A 6,024-nucleotide genomic window follows, 5' to 3' on the forward strand; every position below is an offset into this window, starting at 1 on the left:
GGCGGGCGGGCGCCAGGCGCGGGCGCGGCGGGGCGGGGCCTGCTCGGGGGCGGGCCCGCCCGACGGACGCGCTGTCCGGCCAATGGGCGGCGCGCGGCCCGCCCGGCCCGCCCCTGCCGGTCGCCCAGTGGGCGCCCGCGAGCATGCCCATCGCGCATGCGCCGCGGGAGCGGGGCCTGCCGGGACTCGTAGTCCGTGAGCGGGGCTCCAGCGTGGGCGGCTGGGGAAAAGCCTTGGAAAGGCAAGGCGTGTTTCCCCCCCGCCCCCCTCCCTGGCTCACTGGAGGCCAGTCTCTTCCTGCGACGAGCAAACAACGCGCACACTCAGGTCATGAGGCATCTCCGTCCCAAAAGCCAGGAGAGTTCTGACCGGGGCGAACACAGTGATTGCATAGTCGTGTTACGTTTGGCCACTTTCGCAGGACACCCCTTGGCCCATCCCCCAGTGTGCCAGAGCACCGTCCACGCCATGCTCCCGGTCGGCTGGGTGGTTGGTCGGAAATGCCCTCCTCTGCCCCCAGCCTCTGGGGCACTCCTACACATCCTTCAGGACCCAAAGTAAAAAGCTCTAGTGGCCGCACGGAGGATTCTCAGGAGCGCCATCAGCTCAAGAGACAGAGATGCGGTGGAGAAAAGAGCCCCTTCCTCAGGAGCTGGCACTCGGGACGCTCCTGAGATGGCATCTCGGCTTCTCCGACGAGCAGGGAGGGCCTCCTCGGCTGTGTAGAGAAAGCTGCACTGCCTCCACTCAGAATGACGATCGGGCTGTTCCCATCCAACGTCCAGGCCTCCTTGTCTCATCTGGACAGTGGCCTGGAGACTGAACCTTTCTTTTCAAGGCTGAGAATAGGCTGCCCGAGGCTCAGGGTCCCAGAAGCTTAGGTGGGGCCTGTAGACCAGGCCCAGACCCCCCTAGCTGTGTGAAGGGCGGAGTGCCTGGCTTGTGACCCCAGGCAGCTGCCAAGCCACGGGCTTGGCTGCACCCCTCCACCCACGCCAGCCCTGCTCAGCCCTTCCCTGGGGTTGGAGCTGGATCTGGAAGAGGGCAAGTGGGAAGCAGGGGGCGAGAGGAGCAAAGATGTTAACAGGGCACAAGAGTGTCTGCGAGTGGCAGGCGCCATTCAAAACCCTTTCCTGGTTTCAGCTGATGAAGGCGGAAGCTAAGACAGGTGGGTACAGGCAGGGGGCAGAGCTGGCTGCCCTGAGAGGGGTCAGGCCCCTCGGGCCATGGCCCACTGCACACCCAGCACCGGAGGCCCCACTCTGAGCCCTGGGTTCTGGTCCCTGCCCTGCCCTGCCCCCCCATGGCTGAGTGGCAGGGCCTGAGCCCAGGGCCTCATTTGCCCAATGAAGGCCTCACACAGGGAAGTGTTAGGAAGTTGTTGCTTCGCATCGACTTTAGCGGCTGTGCAGCCTGGAGCAAGGTCCTTGAGCTCTCTGTGCCTCAGTGTCTTCATCTGTAAACATGTGGATGACACCGGTACCTGCCTCCAAGGGTCGCTGTGAAGGTGAAATAAATTAGTCAGTAAATTAGTACTTACAAAGCCCTCAGACCAGGCAGCCAGGAAGTGCCACATTCGAGTCAACTCTTGTGAGTTCTGGCTAATTGCGGTTTGACCTCTGCGCCTCCATCACCCTGGCAAGTCTCTGCCCTTGCTCAGTCTCCATTTCTGTCTTTGAAAGGGGACCAAGGGACCAGGCAGGAAGCCGTCCTGCCTCCCCCACAGCACATCCCCAGCTCACAACCTAGGGGGCCCCGGGCCTGTGATCACCTCGGGCAGCAGGGCCTGCTCGTCGTTCGCAGCAAGGAACGGGCTCAGAGAGCCCAGGCAAGGGCATGAACACGAGGTCTGGGTAATCTCGGGCCCACACCTAGCCTAGAGGTGAGGGGGCAGGAGGGCACCCGAGTCAGCAGCGCCCTTGGGAAGGGAAAGCCATCTCCACCGTGGCCGCCCAGGCCAGCCTCAGGCCAGGGACAGGCTGCTGCGGTCTCGGCATTTCCTGGGTGGGGTGGCCTCCCCCAAGCCCTCCTCCCCCTCTTGGCTACCCCCAGGCCCTAGGCCAGCTCTGAGTGGCGCCCAGTTCTGGCTTCCCGTCCTCAGCTATCCCCTTGCTAGCTGGGTGACCTCAGGCAAGGCACTGGTCCACCTGGGGCCTGTTTCCCCATCTGGAAAATGTAATGAGGACTAAATGGGATGATTGGAAACAGCAGTGGAGCCCAGGACCTGTAGGGCCTGTTTTCCTAGGACTCTGGCTCAGAACTAGCTGCCGCACCAGCTGCACCCAAGGCATATGGAGGTTCCGGGGCCAGGGGTGCAATCTAAGCGGCCGCTGTGGCCTACACCCCAGCAACGCCGGATCCTTCTTCACCCACTGTGCCAGGCTGGGGACCAAACCCGCATCACTGCAGAGACAATGTCAGCTCATTAACCCACTGCACCACAGCGGGAACTCCTGCCTCACCATTCTTCAAACGTACCAGTCAGGTGTCTGTCTCAGGACCTTTGCACCTGCTGTTTCCTTGCTGGGAAGCTTTGCCCCCAGGTTTTCACTTCGCCAAACCCCTCCCTCCTTTGGTCTTGATATTCTTTTTTTTTTTTTTTTTTTTTTTTTTTTTTGTCTTTTCTAGGGCTGCAGCCACAGCATATGGAAGTTCCCAGGCTAGGGGTCAAATCGGAGCTATAGCCACTGGCCCACACCACAGCCACGGCAACGCGAGATCCGAGCCACAGGTCCAAGCCATGTCTGCGACCTACACCTCAGCTCACGGCAACACTATATCCTTAACCCACTGAGTGAGGCCAGGGATCGAACCCGCAACCTCATGGTTCCTAGTTGGATTCGTTAACCACTGAGCCACGACAGGAACTCCTGGTCTTGACACTCTTGCTCAAGGAAGCATTCCCCCCCCACCTCAATTCCTGGTGCCTCCCCTCCCCGTTCCGTTCCTCTCCCCCCACTCCCATCCCCGTCTCTCTGACACTTGTGTGCATATTGTTTCCCAGCTTGAGAAAGAGCTCCCCAAGGGCTCGGTTTTTAATGCTGCTCTTCACCCCAGTGCAGGTCAGGCACCCACTAGGTACTCAGCACATCTAAAAATGACATGAGAGTTCCTGCTGTGGCTCAGTGGGTGAAGGATCCAGTATTGCCACAAGTTTCGGCATAGCCCAAAGGTGGGGCTCAGATCCAGTGTTGCCATGGCTGTGGCGTAGGCAGCAGCCGCGGCTCCGGTTTGATCCCTGGCCCCGGCAACGTCCATGTGCTGTGGGTGTGGCCTTAAAAAAAAGGGAGGGGGGATAATATATGAACTAATTTAAAAAGGTCAAAAGCAAATATGAGAAATGGTTAACACGTGGGGGTGGTAGTACGGCTTCTCTGTTGTCTGAAGTATTTTTCAGTGTGTTTGAAACATTGAAAGCTGTAAAATGCTGGTAATAAGCATCCGCAGTGTTTGGGAGCCCAAGGTCATGGGAAAGGGTGGTTGCTGGATGCGGGGAGGCAGGTGGAGAGCACGGGTGCCTCCCAGCCAGGCTGGCGTGCATCTGGGGGTCCCCAGGGTTGCTGTGTCTGTGCTTTATCTGCTTGGATCTGAAGTAAGTATGGGGACAGCCCACTTTCAGACAGGAAACAGGAGCCAGGGCCTAAGGCCCTCTGCAGAGAGGAGGGAAGCAGGGGTGACGGGAAGCCCCACAGGGAGGCAGGGAAGGGCGGCTGGAGGGGTGGGGGAGGCTGGGAGAGCCTGGCCACGGGAGGCGGGCCCAGCCTTCCAGGAGCTGGCCCAGATCCCGGTGAGGCCGCGACCCTCCTCTGCTGCCCAAACCACACAAGTAGCTTCTTCCTGGCAGGTCCCAGGATTCCTGGAGTGGAATCTGGGCTGGGGGCAGGGCGGGCAGGCGGCGGGGCTCACACGGGAGCCCTCATCCCGCACATGGCGTGCAAAGCGCAGCAGGCTCTCGGGGCGCTTTTAGGGCCCACTGGGGTGAGCAGTGTGCTGGGCCTCGGGGAAACGAAGGCCAGAGCCACCCCGCCCTCCTTTCACAGGGGGGCACCTGCCCAGGGTGCCAGGGGCCTTTGGACCTCCAGCCCAGCTCCCTCTCCAGGCGCCGGCGGTCGGCCCTGAGCGAGCCTGGGTCTGAGCCGTGCTTCTCCTGGCTCACAGATCTGGAGATCTGGGTGCACTGCCTCCTGCAGTGGTGTCAGGTTGAAGGCTAGGCAGGTGGGCACTGCCCCAGGCCTGTTGGAAGGTGGGGTTCTGTGCTGCATTCGGCTCTGTGGCTCCAAGTTCTGATCCTGCTCACTCACAGTGAGTCCAGAGAGGGTGGGAGTCAGGACCTGGTCTCTCAGCACCCAGTACTCTGGGCTGTGCAGAGGGAGGGCACTGGCAGCACGAAGGCCCCGGCGAGTTGGGCCAGCAGCGGGGAGCCCAAGTTCTGCCCTCGGGGCCTCCCTCAGTTCCTCACCCAAACCCAGGGAAGGCGGTCCCCCGGCCGCCCTGAGGCACCGTTGCTGGGCCTCTGCTGCCCCACCATGGACATAGGGGTAAGTGCGCCAAGGAGCACCAGGCACCCAGCCGGAGGACCCGGCCCGGCCCCTCCCCTCCGTTCTGGGCCCCTTCCATACTGGTCGCATTGCACCTGCGGAGTCCCAAGTCTGAACGCCTCCTCCTCTGCTCAGAACCCTCCATGGGAAGCCACTTGCAACAGCCAGTTGTCACATTTGCAAAGTTTTTTGTGAGTCAGCCATTATTAAAAATTAAATTAAAAACAAAGGTCAAGTTCAGAACTAGGCACTTCCTATTTCACTACATTTCACCGTCTGTTCTCCGAAATTCCACAGATTGTGCGGTGGAAACGCTGCACAGCCAGATCAGCCAGAAGGGAGTGTTTACACCATGGAAACTGGCAACCACCACAAATCAGGCTGGGTTAATTGGTCATTTTCTAGACCAGTGCCATCCAACAGAAATACAATGCAAGCTGCACGTGTGGTTTTAAACTCCCTGGTAGCCAGACCTAAAACAGCAACAGGAAATGGGTACAGTTAAATAGCCTATTTACCCAGGTATGTCCAAAATATCATTTCAATGTAGTCAATATAATATTTTCTACATTCTTTTTTTTTTATACTAACTTCAAACTCTAGGGTGTATCTTATACCTAAAGGACATTGCAAACCAGCTGCGTTTCAGGTGCAGCTGTCCAGTGGCTGCTCTCCTGGACAGCCCAGGTCTAGACTCAGGAAATCGATGGAGAAAATAACGATGCAGATTAAACTGAAAAGTCGTGTTGAGGCCAAAAGGTTTCAATTCAATGAACATAATTTGTTGGATGATGAGAAGTCAGTCAGTCCGATTGTGTCTCAAATTTAACGATAAACTTACTGACACAAGAGCAGTGTAGTGGGCTCAACAGCGTCCCCCAGTGTAGCCGGTCCTCGGCCCAGGAAGGTAAATTGTTTCACATTTTTAACGTCTTTTCACTCTGCAGGCGTGAGCGGAGATCTTTGCACGGGGCGGCCGTGAGGGGTTGGGGAGGGAGAGGCCGTCACGTGACCATGGAGGCAGAGACTGGGGTCGTGGGGCCACCAGCCTGGGCATGTCAACCACCACCGGGAGCTGGAGAGGGAGCAGGGGCCCGCTGACGCCTCGACTGCAGCCCAGTGAGCAGCATCTGGGGTTTCCCACCTCCAGACTGTGCAAAGATCAAGTTTGGTTGTTTTAAGCCACCAGGTTTGTCGGAGTTTGTTACAGCCGCCCTAAGAAACTAACCCTAGCAGACGGGACGCAACACCGTTTGCCGTATTTGTGGCTGAGGCACAAACCACAGGGAAGCTGCAGATGCAACAATTCGGCAACACAGTCGATGCAAATCATTCTGCGAGAAACTGGCTAGAGTTCCTCAAACAGTTTTCTGCATTTTATTACCGGGTGTGTGCTGCACGTCTGTCAGCATGGCCTTGTGTGTACGGGACACACACCAGGTAGTCTGGCACCCTCAGGGGAGCTCGGCGGCCCAGCGACCCCGTA

At 58.5% G+C, this 6,024-nt stretch overlaps 1 long non-coding RNA gene across 1 annotated transcript; it reads right to left on the bottom strand.

The window, feature by feature from the left end:
- Positions 1-432: 432 nt before the first annotated feature.
- LOC110256131 (uncharacterized) lies at positions 433-2,140 on the bottom strand. The gene is made up of 2 exons (XR_002337407.2): positions 1,772-2,140; positions 433-1,499 (listed from the first exon to the last, which is right to left on the bottom strand). It is a non-coding gene; the product is annotated as an uncharacterized LOC110256131 (long non-coding RNA).
- Between the last annotated feature and the right edge of the window lie 3,884 nt (positions 2,141-6,024).

Source organism: Sus scrofa, chromosome 12 (assembly GCF_054392235.1).
Source record: "Sus scrofa isolate SSC_HxYL_T2T_F1_AM1 chromosome 12, Sscrofa_HxYL_maternal_Yorkshire_Landrace_v2.0, whole genome shotgun sequence".
NCBI classification, from domain to species: Eukaryota; Metazoa; Chordata; class Mammalia; order Artiodactyla; family Suidae; genus Sus; species Sus scrofa.